Genomic DNA, 16,451 nt, shown 5'->3' on the forward strand with positions numbered 1-16,451 from the left:
GTAGAGTGTACTTGCAGTTCCCATTTTAAAGTCACTTTGTCTTCTTTGAAAAGAAAGTCCATTAAGTCCAATGCACATATTCATACTGTTTTGAGATTTGCTGTTCTTAGTGGCACATAGTGCCAGTTCAGATTTGGACTCACTTGAAGAACACAAATTGCAATCCCAAATTGTAATATTTTCACATTTTTTTAGTGCACACCTGAAATTTAAATTACCTACTGGAAAATTGGGGGTTAATTATTCATTATTTTGAATTATTCATTTTTAGCACAACCCCTGCATACCACCCACAGGGCGTTGTTTTTTTTTTCTTTTTATATAAAGTAATTTTACAAATACTAAGGGACTGTAAAGCTAGAAAAGCCCTCCTACATTGCCAAATCCAAACAGTTATTAGCAAACATCCATCTGTGTTGCTGTCCTCATTTTCACAATCTTCCACTATAAAATTTTCTTGGGAGGATTAAAATTCTATTTTGTCTTGCAGAAAGGGCAGGGCTGAAAGAGAGCCATGCCCATCAGCGTATCAGATGTAGTTAGCAAGCCAGAACCTCATTGCCTCAATAATCTGGTGTTTTTAGGAGACTTTCTTTGACAGAGCTGAGCCATCTGCTTTGCTACCCATCGAGGCTTCTCCAGGGGCAGCTGTAAGGGACTGTCCTCCAGGCACACCTCCTGTGCTGACCTCTCTCAAGATGGTGTTTCACAGTGTTGAAACTGCCTGGGAGCTTCCATACTTTTTTCTTAGATCGTGTAAAAAAAGGGTTCAAAGCATTATCTAGGAAAAAAAGAAAAAAGGAAATTAGTCTCTCTTTTTCAATTTTATGCTGAAATTCAAGCTACTGCAAGCCATATGGCTACTCTTCTACTGCTCCAGGGATCATTAAAACAGGGTGCCAACAGAAGTGGATCAACAAGCATTGACTGTCTGGAAGGAAAACAGGAGGCAAATGTCTCTGTGAAAGTTTAACTCTAGCACTGCTTTCTACTGTGACAGAATTGTTCTGGAGATAGAGATGTATCCCTTCAGTACTTCCACAAAGGCCCTATCACCTTCATTCTCCAAGCAAGAGACTGAAGAAAAGATTTTTTGAGGTATTTATATGGTGTTTACTTTGTTGTTGTTGTTGTTGCTTACTCTCAAATTTCTCTCTTTGGATCAAAATTATTTGCAAGCCTTTTATTTACCAACAGTCTCTACAGGACAGACAGCAAGTTGCAAATCCCTCATCATCTTCTCTTCCCTTCACCATTCCAGTAGCCCAGTGGTTGGGACACCCTCCTGAAGCCAGAAATACACCTGTCCTCTCCCTGGTTTCCACTTCCAACATCCCAGCTGAGTATGAGAGCCACTACTAATCTTTCTACTTAACTCCAGTCTGTGCTTGAAATCTCACAGCACAGCCTGCCCTCCCACCCCTGCTGCCACAAATCCAAATCTTCTGAGCAATATAAAAGCCACCTGCATGCTAAATATATGAAGTAATTAAAGCAAGATAAATGAAACAGGAAGGTTTTCATGTCGTTTGGCCTGGACAGTCTGGAATGAGGCATCCCATTTTTCAGGTGAGTGATGGAAGTGATACACTGTTATTTAAAAGGCCACGCATGTTTTTTATCTTGAGTGAAGTGGGAATCAATTATTGCTCATATGTTAATATAATTAACCCTAAGCAATACCAAGGTCTGGAGGTGGGGTGTGTGTACATGTTTGCTTCCAGTACTGACTTTACATTTTGGATATTGTTTTGTGGTAGATTTTGTTAAAAGGGTGATGACTTGATTCAAACTTTTCACAGCCACTGAGATGTGGAAAGCAAACAAGATTCTACTCATAGAAACTAGGTCCAGGAATAACAAAACCCAAATGGAAATGGGTTTATGTTAAGTATCATATTAATACAATATCAATACTTGAGCTCTGCTTTCTGTTCTCAGAAAAACAGGGTCCTGCATTAGGTCTACTTTACAGAAGTCAAGACTGTAGGGACAGACATATCCAGAGCAAATTCTCTGTAATTCTGATAAAGCCAAGACTCTTCTGGCTGAACTGTGTCAAGGCTCTGGGTCTCTTAAAGACACAAGGTGGCACAACAGAGTACAGTCAATGCACAAACATCAACCATCAAGAACAGCATCCAATTCCTGGAACAAGTTATCAGGGAAATACAGCAACATGGATTTTAAATGTCATACACATCTAGATCACCTGCTCAGATAGAAGTACAACTGTATGGAATTACCTCACTTCCTTCTTTTCCTGCTCATCCTCTGATCCAAGCAAGCAAGCTGTTTCCAGCCAAGCACAGCCCCAATATTCTTGCTTCAGTTTGGCAACTAAGTCTCCTAAGGAAACTTCTCAGGTTTCTTTGCTTTGTTTGTTTTCTGTAATTGAGGTTTTGTTGTGGTGATTTTTTTGTTTGTTTTGTTTTCAAGGGAGAGAAAAGCAATGATTGTAAATGCTAAACAATTACTTAAAAAAATTTCTATATTCCATTCAATATTTGCCATACAATGTTTGTCTCGTAACACCCAGGAGCTTTAACGACAGACATATAAGAGATGCTCTTGGCACAGTGTTTTGCCCTTGGCAAACATCTTCCTTTGCTGCCAGTGGCAGAGACTGAAGCCTGAAATCTGGACTCACTCAGGACTTGGCAGTCTTGGCAGGTGGAAACACAACCCACCATCTGCCATACCAAGGCCCTAACAGATTATGCTGTTACCTTTCTCTCTGCTGGTGTCCACCAGCAGCCTGAATGGATTAATTGCCTTTGTGTTCCTTATAAAGGAAGGCAGCACAAATGATTCAGGCTGTTGTAATGATCTTCACCTGCTCTGCACTCATGTGGGGGCTTGGTTTGTGTTCATATCATCCTACTGGATAAGATTGTGAGTATTTGTGTGGCTGCAAGCACATGTGCTCAACATTTTTTATAGAACAAATACTCAGCACAGAAGCAATTATTCAAGGGCTTTATGCTGGTTTTGCCATCAGGCTTTTGTAGCATTTGTACAGCTTTTTTGTCTTTACCACCATATTTAATTCCAGGTAGATGTTACTAGCAGGTTATTTGGTAAGTCCTTTGGCAGTGCTTGGGTGAAATTGGTTTATGTTTCCTAAACGAGGTCAACAAGACTTGTCAGCAGGATGAGTTATAGGAGTTGCTCAACTTGGTGGGAGTGGGAGATGCCCCAAAAAATAATCAATTCGCCAGCTGTTTGGGTTTGGTTTTAATGTGGCTATGCTGATGAGTTTCTAATTCAGTACAGGCAGTATTGCTTTTAGGAAGATGAGATAGTTGGAGGGATAAGGAGGAAGATTGACTTTAAGCTATCAGAGTTAAAGCAATATTCCTGCTTGTCTCTTCTGCTGCCCTCCAATAGGGCAAACTCAAATTGATGCAAATACTCCTACATCAACACAAGGTAATATAGAAAGTGAAATGAGCTATTACAGTAGAATGCATGTTTTCTATGTTTTTACCTGCAGCTGCATTTATGGCTTTTACTGACGTAGTTAAGTCAGCTAGTTACAAAAAAAAATTTAAAATCTACCAGCTGACATAGTTATGCCATTAAATCCTTCCAGTCACAAAGCTGAACCCAGAAATAAGCTGTAAGAGAACTGAGCATTAATGGTGTTCCTAAGTCAATTATTCTCTAGCTTTTCAGTTGGCACTGGCAAATACAAAGCTCTGGTTTTGCTGATATTGTTCTGACCTCAGCCTTCATAGACACTGACAACTACCCATGTCAACCAAAGTCTGCAACTGAGAGCTGATGCTGGCTTGTTCTGAGGAGACAGGTCTGCATCAATATGGAACTCCCCTGGTGCCAGAGAACTAAAGATCACCCCAGTTGGTTCTATGTCATCCATAACAAGACATCCTCACTTCAGAAAAACACTATCTGTGCTGCAAAAGCCAGGCAAACAGCTTCCCAATAAATCCAAACCCTCAATGGACAAGAATGGAGACAGTCTTTTGCAGTACTTAGCCTGCAGCGGAGCCAACATGCTCTACTGAATGGAGCTTTGTGGAGACAGAAAGGCTCCTTCAATCAGGTTGAAAGGAACCTCAGGAGGTCCATGTGAACCTGAGAAGCAGCAAATCAATACCCCCTTACAGCCAGCAGATCACCTGCTGCTTTGTGTACATATTGCTAATTCAATTAAATTGGATTAAAAATATTTTCCAAGAACTTGACTGTGAGGGATGTCACCAGTTATGACTTTTGTAACTGAATTGCAGTGTTTATAAAATCTCACTGCAGGTATTCAACTGCTCCAGCCTGATACAGTAACAAACCACAAACAGGAAAGGGCAAATTATGACCACTGGCAAGAAGTTTATAAGATGGACTTCAATGAACACAAGAGAAGCAGACATGAGGAGCAGCAGCCAGCAGATGAAGGCACCGTTTCAAATAATGTTCAATTTGTCCAAGGCCTCTCAAACCTTGTTCAGCACCAGCCAAAGACAAAATATCTTCCCTCCTAATACCAACCTGGGCACTGGGCAGTCTTATGTAAAAGACATGGCACTGCTCCCTTTGAAGCACAGCTGGTAAGTATGGATAGCACTCAGCTCTCCAAGTTTTCCAGCAAATGTGTCAATGTCTTCACAGAAAGGACTTATGTTCCATGCCAGTCAGGGGATGTTTTTCCATGACAATCAAAAGGAAACCTGTACCACAGCCAATAGCTGCCTTCTTTCATTGTCCTGGCAGCTCTCCCTCTTATCTACAGGCCTGTGTCTTTGTTAGGTTCATTTGCTCTGTGTGCAGTAGGAACCTCATCTGTTGTATCAAGAGAACAGCTACCTCTGTTTTGCCCTTGGCAGCCAAGATACTGAACCTCCCCAGGGGCTCCTTTTTATCTTCTCTCCTCCCCAGGCAGCTACAGCAGTTTGCTATCCATTCAAAATGGATGAGTGGCTCTCCTGGTTTAGATTTTACCTTTGTATTATTTTCTCTCTTTTGGGACCATGATCTTAAGGTTGTTTGCTGAAGACAAAACTCTTATCAAGTCCAAACTGGCTCCCTTTGTTTCTGACCATTTATTTCTGGCCTGTTTTTTTTAGCTCATTTGGTTCTCCCCAAGTCAAACAGTTGTTTGCATTTATAATTCCCATAACCAGGCTCTCTTTTTCCCAGCTGACTGCTCATACACAGTGCCATTGCTCTGGACCTGTCTTTCACTAAATTATTTTTCCAGGACATCCAAAATCATATAGCTTTCAATATGGCCATCAACTCTCAAGTAGCCAAAATTTCTGACTTTCAAACACCTGGATTAGTCTCAGGAGCAAAATCCAACACCTCCTTTAAGTAGCCACTTCTTCAGCAAGAACAACTGCATCAAGCATATGACAAATAGCTGGGAAAGAGGAACTCCTTGCATGTAGTAGAGTTTAATTCACCTTCATTCACAAGTCAGCATTCAATGCAGGAGGGCAAAACAGAGACACTTTCAATTTTCAGTATTATAATACTGGCACAAGAACATTGTGTTTTTGCTGCATCCCATCTAACTTTTATCCGTGTTTCAGTTATGCAATTTTGCTTCCTTTTCTGCTTATTCTAGTGCTTTCTACCTTAAGTAGCATCACTAGTTAATGATCATCTAGTTAATAATCATCCAGTTAAACTAGACATACTGCACTATGAAGACAAGCTAGTTTTAAGATTATATAGCAAAGGGACAGGATCCTTTTCCATAGCTGCTTCCTATGTCACCTCCTAGGACCTTTACTCATTGTAAACACCATTGTCTTAATTTTCTACTTCTCAGGTACAGAGAAACGAAATATATTGCAAACCTACCAATAAGGGAAAGACATCATTTTCCTCCAGAAGATACACCCAGAAGTTATGTCAACATATGTTTAACCTAAAGGTTTTAACTGCCATAGAAATGAAGGCATGGAACAAGCACCACACTTAGTGCTTTGATCTTAACAAATTTATTTCTCATGTATTAAATTACCCATAAGTGCTGATGAAAGCAAAATGATCATTCTGGAGCACAGGAAATAAAATGCAAATTAAAAGCATCAGTGCAGCAGCACACCTGGAAGTGTGTAAGAATGTGATTCAGCAACAGATTAACGAAACATATCTCAGAAACATTAGTGTGATATCTGCAAAAAACTGGCAGATTAATTATGGCATAAGATTAATCTAATTACAAAAATCTCAGAAATGTTTGACTCAGCAACTCCTTCTTAATGGAAATATAATACAACCATGTCCACCAAACAAAATTCCTGGTAAATCTGCATATGGAGGAAAAGATTTCAATTAAACTTCACGGATACATGATTTTAAGTCTAAACTTCCTCGTACACTGGTCACTGCACAACAGTTAGAGATCTCCTATAAAAATGAAGCACGGTTGGCACATAATACCATCTCATCTTTCCAGCAATAGCAGTGTGCACATATGTGCCACATAGTAAAAGAATATTAAGTAGACCTGATGTGACTGATAACAAATGAGGTTGTAAGCTAACATATGGCCTGGAAGCTTTAGAAATTTCTGTTTCTAAAAGCAGGATTAATAGAGCTTACAAAGGCTCCCTGAAAGAAAGGAGTTTTACTGGCTCATTTAGTATCAAACAGTCACCCAAATAAAAACACAGGCAACCTTCACAAGGTCATTAGTCTCAGGAATATGAATGAAATTAGCACCGTCAAATCTTAGAACAGCTATTCCTCTTCTTCCTCTATTTCTTTGGCCTTACAGTGGACCACAGTGTGAAGATCTGCACAGATCCTACTTATCCTTGTTAGGGTGCAGGACTCTCACCGCTGCAGCCCGGGTTCAATTCCCAGCCCCCCGGGCAGATGGAACTCGTCAGCCCTGTAAGGCCATCCATCTAAGAGAAGGTCACTCTAAACAAACCTACGTCCTGGGGACCTCACTGCCACTGTCCAAGCTTGCTCGGCCCCGGCAGATGAACCTTAGGATTAAAGGGTGGGCTCAGTTCAGCGCACGCTGTGTCTCACCTAAAAAATCCACTGCGCAGGCTCGAAGGGTTAATGACCTTTCCCAAATCTTCGCTTGCGAAGACTGGCCATTATTATTATATTATTATGATAAGTAGATTTAGGGAGGATAGAGATGTGCAAGGACAAAAATGTTGGCTATGTCCATGGTGCAGGTGCATGATAATAGTATTCTGTAGAAATTATATTATTTACAAAAAAGCGTGTGAAAAAATATGGGCTAGCTTTCCTAATGATGCTGCTGTGCGGAGGCCGCAGACAGCACTTGTCTCAACTTTTTGTGCAGTGTGTGTATGTGTATGTGTGTGCTTTTCTATATTGGCCAAACCTAACAACTATGACAACTACCCCGTGACATGGAGTCATCAGGGTTAAGTCATGACCAATTTCTTGCATCCACTCCTCAGGCCATTGGTGCGGATCAGAAACTCAGTTAGATTGGACTTTCACCCACCACTGCAAATGTCATTTGTCCTAGAGAAAGGATACACCAAGCTGAGAAATCCAGTCACACCCAAGAGACTGAAGAGAAAAATTACGTGACTGCTTCAAACAAAAATGCAAGCTAATATTATCTGGTTTCTAACTTGGAGATCAGGAGAAATATTTAATATTTTAGAGTATTACAAGACCTGTATCTCTCTGGAGGTATCCCACCTCCCACACAAGGTTGACACAGAAAAGGCTGTGGTCTTCCCAGATCTAGACAGAGAGGAGCCCAATGCACAAATAAAATATCTGCTCTGTTTTTCTCAAGAAAAAATACTGGGTTTTTTTGAGCAGATTGTCTCTACGTAAGTAATATTTTAAATGCACCTATTTTCCACTATTATTTGGCATTGCTGAAACGCCAGTGCCTCACAATCAAAGCTTACATCAAAGGAAAACCTTCACCTTGAAACAAAATAGATGTCATTTGGCTAAACTGCGAAGAATATGAAAAAAAAATTGCTGAATGCCAAACATCTTATACAAAAATAAAATGCATTTTTCCCCATGAACATTCAGGTAATCACAGAAGCAAGAAAACAGTACCACAAGGGACATCATTAGGTCAGTTAGTCTGTCCTCCTTTTTCAAGGTAAAAATCGACTATTCTAAAATACGGAAGCTGTAAGTTAGCTTAGATTTTAATGTGCAGGTGCCTTTCACTATTTTTCATGTTGTGGTGACAAAGAAAAGAGGACCAGAACTGATTGAACCCACATCTCAAAACAACAACAAATAAAATATTTTTCTCTTGCTTGAGACTGGAATGCAAAATCCTTCAAATTACTGTAGTGAAGTGTGAGGGATGTACAAAAAATGAAGAGTACCATCTAATGAAAGAAAGGGGACATTGTGAAATGAGTGATGCGTTGGATGCTGTGAGCAACAGCGGCCAGGAATCCTTTTCAGAAGCAGTCAGAAAAGCTTACAATGCCTCATAAATCTAAAGATGGCGGAGGGAAATAGAGAGATATATAAAGTAAAGCAAACACTTTAATAATAGGGGATCTCCCTCGTATGAGGAAAAGAGATAAACCTTACCCAGCAGTGCCAAACAACAGGATTTTTAGGCTTTTTTGCTCAAACGTAAGAAAGTTGAAGCAAGAAGCTATCAGTTTTATCTGATATGTTGAGAAAATCCATATTCACGGCAGTTCTGCAACCAAAGGGTGCATCTCATTTCCCGCCGCCACAGTCCTGGAGCTGGAGAGGAGTGTGAGCTACACTTGGATGTTCATGAATCCCAATCTCACTGTAAAATCTGAAGCCTTCTCCCTGGCTAAGGAACAATTCTCCCTGGCCTTATACACTGACCATCTGCAGTGGAACCCTTCCCAGGCTTTGAGACTCCCTTTTGCAAGATGACCTAGAAAGGAACATATGAAAAAAATTAAGGTGTACATACTTTTATTTCAGCAAGTCAAAGGTATAAAGAGGGTGGGGAGATGACACCAGTGAAGTTCACAGAATTCTTTCATGTCTAATGATGGCCACATGTGAAGCACTAAAGTGGTGCTATTTTAGACATCAGAAAAGCTGTGAGGCCATGTCAAAAGGCCTAATTCACATTACAATGCAGCTGAAAGGAATGTGAGCCTCATCACACATGTTTTAGTCTAGGTGCTCTCACTTTTCCTCTCTTTATACATAGCCGTGTATATCATGGCACATAGGTATGGTTTTGTACTGCACCTCTCACATGAGTACCTCTCACTGGCCTATGGAAAATGTATAGTAAGAAATAACTTCACTCATTGATAACAGAGTTGTTTTTAGTGTTCTATCTCGGTAGGTAGCAAAACCACAGATCTTCTGGCAAATATTAAAACAAAGATCGTATTTTAAAGTAATAATACATGCAGCCTCTTTTTCCAATTATAAACACGAGGACACAGTTTATTCTACTCTCCCAAACATGTTTTCTTAAGAATAATTTCCTTTATACTTTGGCATTTTATTGCCACTACCTCTGGACATTTATCATTTTTGGGACTAATGGCAGTCAGCAGGCCTGTAACAAACATTTAAATGTATCTGTATTGGGGAAGAACTATACAATATATATGAAAATTTTGAGTTTTTTCCTTACTGTAAAATACAAATATACAGGAATCCAGTTAACTATTGGTTATACATCCATGCCCTAAATACAATGACAAAAGTGACACATGAATTTTTAGCTAAAATAATTAAATAATTATACCAGGATTTCAGTAATTTTTAGTTCTAACATTCAACAAATGTCAAATTCAATGAAAGCTGATTTCAATGTGAGACTACCTTGATGCAAAAAGAAAAACCTCCAAGGGTTAGTGCACCTGATTAAATAAAAACTGAATTGAATAAACTCAGAATGTACAATGAAAGGGATATGAATAAAAAAAGGGCATGCTGGATGAGAGTAAATTAGGCAAGCATGGAGAAAAAAGTGCCACTCTGCTCACTTTCTCAGTCTGACTAGAGACCTGGAGAGAATTTTGAACATGCTCAGAGAATGCTGTTGGTCTGAGGTTCACTGAGCTGTACAACTGAGTGAGCTCAGTGTTCATGGAAGGTCCTGGACATGCAGGATTTGAGAGTAAAATCTTCTTCAGTCAGTTCACAGTCAAAGTTACAGAAACTTCCAGTGACCCATTTGCCACACATCATGCCACTGCATCACTATCATACCACCTCAGTTCAGTGGATCCCATGATGGAGTGAAAAAAAGATCTTTAATGCCAGTTGTCATTCAAGAATACTGAGTTACCTCTTCAAAAGAGAGTTTTCTGTTTTTATGAAGCAATGCAGTTACCTAAACTAACCCCCATTGTTACACTGGAACTTTTTCAGCTGTTCAAAAATGTGACCTTTGAGACTGATGTTTCATTACATAGGAGCTATTGTAAAAATACTACTTTTAAGCATTAATTAGCTTTAATTAAGACTAATGTGTCCTGGCTACTTATTCCTGTCCCTGTTCAGCACTTTATCACCTCCTGACTTTCACTGCTACAACCTGTTTTATACGAGGTTAATTAAAAAACCCAGGCTGAAAAACAACACTTTAGGCAGGATTTTTTTGTTTCGATCAAAGATATTTTTTTAATATATTCAATAAGACAGCCAACAAGAATCTAACTTGATTGACCTCGGCCATGTTACTTCCTAGAGACCAGAATATGCTGCCAGGAGAAGGAAATAAAATATACTAAAACCATGAGAAAAAAAATTCTGTAGCATAGAGTCACAACCTAAGATTCTCCCTCATTAAATCAGTGTCTGTCTAAACTTACTAAATATAAATTCTTCACACTCTGGAAAACCAAGAAGAGAGATTAACTGATTTCAGGCATGAGCTGGAAGCTACAGAGCATGTCTCCAGATTCTTGCCTCCACAATAGGTGGTTTCAGATGGAAAATGCCATCTGTACAGTACAATTTCCCCAAAGCCTGGAGGTCAGTTCCCAGCAAGATATGGACTCAAAGTGCCTCCAAAGTTTCGCATTTCCTTTTCTCAAGGCCTTTATCAGAATTACCTCTAGCCCAGCTCATCTTGTATCAACACTGGAAAAAAAAAAAAGGACATTTTATGTGTCAGCTAAAGCAACTACTGATACTGCTCCTAACAGCAAATCCTTCCTTATTGAAAAAAAAAGATGACATAAAATCAGCAACAGAGCAGAGCAATGTGCTTGCTCCCTGGCCTCCCTGCTGCAGTAACAACACAAATGTTTTGCACTTTCCAAAGCGGCAATTCAATCCCACTTGCCCCTTTCTTCTGTAAGCTGCTCTCCTCCATTTTGAGTGACTCAGCTCCCTCCTGCAGTTGGAGAGTCTACAACCCAATTTTCTCCAGAATGAAGCAGTCATCTTATTCCAATTTCTTCAGATGCTAGTTTTAAACCAATTTTCTTTTGCCTCCTCTTTCTTTCTTTTATAAAATTGACATTCTCATGCCTTTCTTGGGCACATGCAGCGCCCTGGCACAGGCTGCTGATGGATTCAGCCTCTGGGCAGTGCATTAGCTCTAGGCATGGAAGAGCCTCTGCCCTTTCCCCTCCAGCATTAACATATCCAAGGACCAATCTGAATTCCCAAATGTGTGATTGTTCTTCTCTATTCCTTGTTTGATCTAAAAACATAAATACTTGATTGAATGGTAGAATTATGACATCAGCAGTCACCCAGCCAGACATCACAAATGAAGAAAATTAATTTGCACTCAGCTGTTCTGTTAAGATTCTGTACAAGATCTTTCACGCTTTGAAAAATCATAGTTCACAACTATATCATAACTCTAAATGTGACCCCTTAATGACATTTCACTCAGGAGACACAACATTTTTTGCCAGCTGACAGTGTAATTTTTGCTATATACATTAGACAGATTAGTTAGATTTTGGGGAGTATACACAGAAAAACCTATATATAAAACACTGATAAGGAGACAGCTAAAGGGAGCCTTAGGCACTTGACACTCGGGTTATTTTCAAGCTAACAGAATTTAATATCCTCCTCAATCTAAATCTATATTCAAAGAATCAGTCACATTTTTGTTGCAGCATCAGTATTGTTGAACATTTGCCCAAGTGTCTTTTTTTTTCTTTTTCTCTTCTTATTCTTCTGCCTTGTTCTAAGCAAACATGCCTTAGGATCAATAAAATCTCCATTTCACTTCATCATGAGTTCATTCCTTGTTTTAAAAGGATCTTTGTGAATAAGACGTTTTAGAGAAAAAAAAAAACAAACAAACAAAAGTGTACATTATTGCAAGGGAGAAATTAACTTGTTTTGCTGTAAGACACATTTTCAAATAAAATACTTATGAAAAATCACACACTAAAGCAAATTAAAACATTGCACCACCAACCACAAACCTCATCAGCTCTGAGCACCTTAAAATTCAGAATAGCAGCACAGTATTTTTCTATTACAAAACCAAAACCAAAACAAAACAATTCCTGAAGCCTCCTGATTTATTTTTATTTTAAAATTATTTGTGGGCATATATTTATATTTTAAACATATATATTTGAATGCATCTGTAGGCTGGCCAGTACTTTCTTATTTTACTCTTTTTGAGTGAGAGATAACATGAATCCATGACTTTGGCCCTACATGGTGAATCTCATGGGTATGTGGTGTATGTGGGGAAAAAATTTGTTAGTGACACTACAGGGTCACACAATGAAAATCCTTCTGGATTAAGAGAAGAGAAAGGCCATTAAGAGAACAATCTTATTCCCTGGTGATGGGAGATGGGTCCATGACACAGAGCTCCAAACCAGACAAAAAATGCCTCAAAAGGCTGATTCTTTTTTGACTTCTGATAACTGGAAAATTTAAGGGGTTCATGCATCCAAATTATACTAATATATTAACATCACATCCTTTCATTTGGGGAAACTCAGGCCGTTTGAACAAATATTTAATTAAACCTCATGTGGCACAGCAGGGGAAATATTTTTAATGATATCCTGTGGTGAAAATCAAAATTTCCTGACAGTTACCTCACAGCAGTGCCCAAGTTTAATACTGTGTTTTTCATAGACATAGAAGAGTTAAGTTTATCAACACTTGGAAAAACTCGACCTGTTTTAATCATATCTCACAAGATCTACAAGAAGTAAAGAGATGTCCTTAAAATAACCTATATTCAAAGGTTTAGAAATAAAGCTTATTAAGGAGCCAAGACTTCATCTATGTCAAAATATGGATAAGTTTAACATTAGAAGCTGAAGATAATTGCTTAGAAGTTTCATGTATGTGTCTGTTTTGGCAAATTTGTCAGTATTTAGAGATTTGGTTAGAGAATTTAGGCTTTTCCTGTGGGACAAAACAGGTGTGGGAAACTTTAGTCATAAACTGAAATGAATAAGGAGATTCTCAGTGTAGCACTTCCATTTTACAACTGGAGACATTATATCTCTCATCCTTAGTGTCACTGCTTAATTTGCAGACTGATATAAAACAGATATTTTCAACATCTCCCTTAGGGATTTTAACATCCAGAGGAGGAGTATGCTGGGAATTGACAACCACTCCTCGGACCTTGTAGGAAATTAAGATGTGTCCTGATGGGAGGGAAATCAAGACTTTGATGTAACCAAATCATCTCAGTAAAAAACTGGTTTGGACACACCGTACACTAACAAGGTATAATCCTAATTGCTCCTTCAGCAATTTTGTTAGAACATGAACAGAAACATGATGCTTATCAGGTAGCAATTAGTAAAGACATACTCTCATGACCCAGTCTGTTACTAAAAATTATAATAATCTATTTTATCCAAGTTCAAATGGCTCCTCTATTTTCAGCTGCCAGGTAGCACACATTTTAGAAGTATCTCTACTAAAAGTAAATTAAGAATTCCTTCTTTTTAAATAGATGAAAACATTTCAGGAAGCCAAGTTAGGAAACACAAATTCACGCATACACTGATATTTGACATTATTTCTAAGAGCTTAAAACATCTGTAACATTTCTTAGCAGGTAGCCACAGGTTAAAAAGAAAAAAAAATTACTCCTAATAAAACAAGAATTAGCTGAATACTAAGGAAGTATCTGTTCCCTAAATTAATAAATTGCACCAAAATGTAATTTGACATCATACATAATGTCTCTGAGTATTTCTTTGACACAGATACATTCATCAAATTATAGCAGCCTTTTAATTTTTATTTTATTAAGAAGTAGGAGAAAAACTTCACCTTTGAACATGACTAATGTCACTAAAAGCAAAAATGGACAATGACTGATAGCTCAATAAGAGAGATTCTTCTCCTGCTTCATTCCCATCATCTGTATTGCAACAGCAGAAACAAATATTGAACTGTCCAGGAAAAGACGTGAGTCATGACGTGTCAAAACAACATCAAGGCAAATGAAAAAGAAAAAATTTTAATTTAATCCTTCAGGGCTTTGATTTTTTTTGGTTAGTTTTTCTTGTTTGTTTGTTTGTGGTTTGGTTTTGGTTTTTATCTTTTAAATATCCCAAATAAATTATATTCATAGAATACCAGGCTAGAAGGGGACCTAAGGATCACCTGGTCCATTCTTTCCTGGTCTGAAAAAGAAGGCCCAGCCCCCTGTCCAGCTGTCTTAAAAGTGTCCAACAGTGGAATACGGCCGGGAGATTATTCCAATTGGTGTTTGTTTTCATTGGGAAAAATTTTCCTTTTATAATTGGAATCTCACCAGTAGTAACTTTTACATGTACTCCTCATGTTTTCCCTGTGGCTCCTTGTAAAAAGGCAGTCTCCATCTTAGTCACCCTTTAAATACAGTAACTTGTCCCTTATTACTGAAAGGAAGAACAAAAGAGAGCAAAATTTTAGCAGTCAGCTCTGTCTCTGCCTATTAATTCACTTTCTATTAAAAACCAGACAGCATAACTGAACCAGAACAACGCTGTAAATTTACAGAGCTGGAATTTTCAGACTTTTTACACATTATTGTTGTGTTCACAATTAGCCAAATTAATCCCAATTTTAAGGAGCTTTTAAGAGCAGCCAGGAGTAGTTGATTTATCTGTTGCTCGCTTTCCCATTTATTAACCTCATTGTTACACTCTTCTGCAGTTTACTAGCAGTAAACAAATCCCATGTGAAACCCAATAAAATACTTCTTTTGTAATGCTAATGCTACTGTCTTTATAAATCTTCAATTCCAGGCACAGCATTACTGGCTGTGATTTATGAGTGGGCTGACCTGGGCCTAACCCTGTCAGCTTTAGCTATGAGACAGTCCTTAGGATTACGGGTCTCTAATCTGGCAAATTCCTGAGAGGAAAAAAAATTAACTGAGGAAGGCTCTCTCTGTCAAGTGATAAAGCCCTGTTCTTTTCAGGTTTCACTAGAGATGGGGTTATGGTCAGAATTAATTGAGGGAGACACAGGGACACCCAAAAAAAATAATCATGTGAGAAAAACCAAGAGAAACAGAATTTATAGGAGAATTACTGAATAGGAAAGAAGAGGTTGAAGGGAAGCAATCAATTCCCATTTATAAGGTAGGGAGTCTAGCAAACTAATTAGCATTAAAGCCAGATCAATTTTCTTACACAAAGTATTTTATGAGAATGTTACATGACAGTATACTAATTAAAACTGATTGGCCTAATTAGAGCAGCATTAATAACATAGCAGGCACTGGCAGCAGAACCCCTTAGTCCGTGATGTGCTTTACAGATAAAGATATGTGAGAGTCACCTCAGATAGCCCTTGTTTTAAGGTAACATTTTGTTTTGCAGCAAGGCAACAACATGTCTGTGATCACATGTTGGTGAATAGGAAGAAAAATGGCAAATTAGACACTATAAAAGGGAGAGACAAATTGAGAACTGAAAACAACAGTGTGTTAGAGAAGCAATTAGTGAGAAACAATTATAAAGGGTGAGCCTGATTCTCCCATGCCCTGAACCTTGGGAAATAATTTATTGGGAGAGCAGCCCAGCAATGCTTCACCCAGGCTTTGCTATCAAATAAGACTTCATACAGTGCAAGGCAGGAGGGGAAAAGAAACCTGCAGAGCTCAGCAAATTCCAGACCTGGGAGTCTACAAACACTGATCAGTCTACAGGGCTTCCAGGCTTCCCTCAACGACACTGTGGTAGTTTGGTCTAGGCCTTCCTTGGTGACCAGTTTGTAGCCAAGGAAGTGCCCAGATTTACCCAGTATTCCCTATGATTTTTATGTAAGCCAGGGTATAAGAAGAAAGGAGGAAAGGCCTTCACTCTCTTTCCTTCCGGCGGCTTGGAGGTGCAGGTTCCCTGCTGTTGAGTCTGCTGTGTTGGGAAGTGAGGCCTGGTAAGGCCTTGCCAACCTTGGGAGACGGAGGTTGCCGGCGATCGTTCCAGAGTGACTTTCTGTTGTCCCAAGGAGAGTAGTAAGATATTCTTTTGCTAATTCTTTTAGTTGCTAGATCTTGGGCTACTGATCGGGATATATATATTTTTTATTTTGGT

The 16,451-nt window shown here is 38.8% G+C and overlaps 1 long non-coding RNA gene across 2 annotated transcripts; it reads right to left on the reverse strand.

Annotated features, from left to right (window-relative positions):
* Nucleotides 1–272: 272 nt before the first annotated feature.
* Nucleotides 273–16,165, reverse strand: LOC108508062. Of its 2 annotated transcripts, XR_001878316.1 has the most exons (4): nt 16,035–16,165; nt 14,684–14,789; nt 8,545–8,869; nt 273–781 (listed from the first exon to the last, which is right to left on the reverse strand). It is a non-coding gene; the product is annotated as an uncharacterized LOC108508062 (long non-coding RNA). The 2 variants fall into 2 exon arrangements; XR_001878315.1 differs by lacking the exons at nt 273–781; nt 8,545–8,869 and adding an exon at nt 10,881–11,049 and having other exon boundaries at nt 16,035–16,163.
* Between the last annotated feature and the right edge of the window lie 286 nt (nt 16,166–16,451).

This window comes from Lepidothrix coronata, unplaced genomic scaffold, assembly GCF_001604755.1.
Source record: "Lepidothrix coronata isolate B3197 unplaced genomic scaffold, Lepidothrix_coronata-1.0 Scaffold280, whole genome shotgun sequence".
NCBI lineage: Eukaryota > Metazoa > Chordata > Aves > Passeriformes > Pipridae > Lepidothrix > Lepidothrix coronata.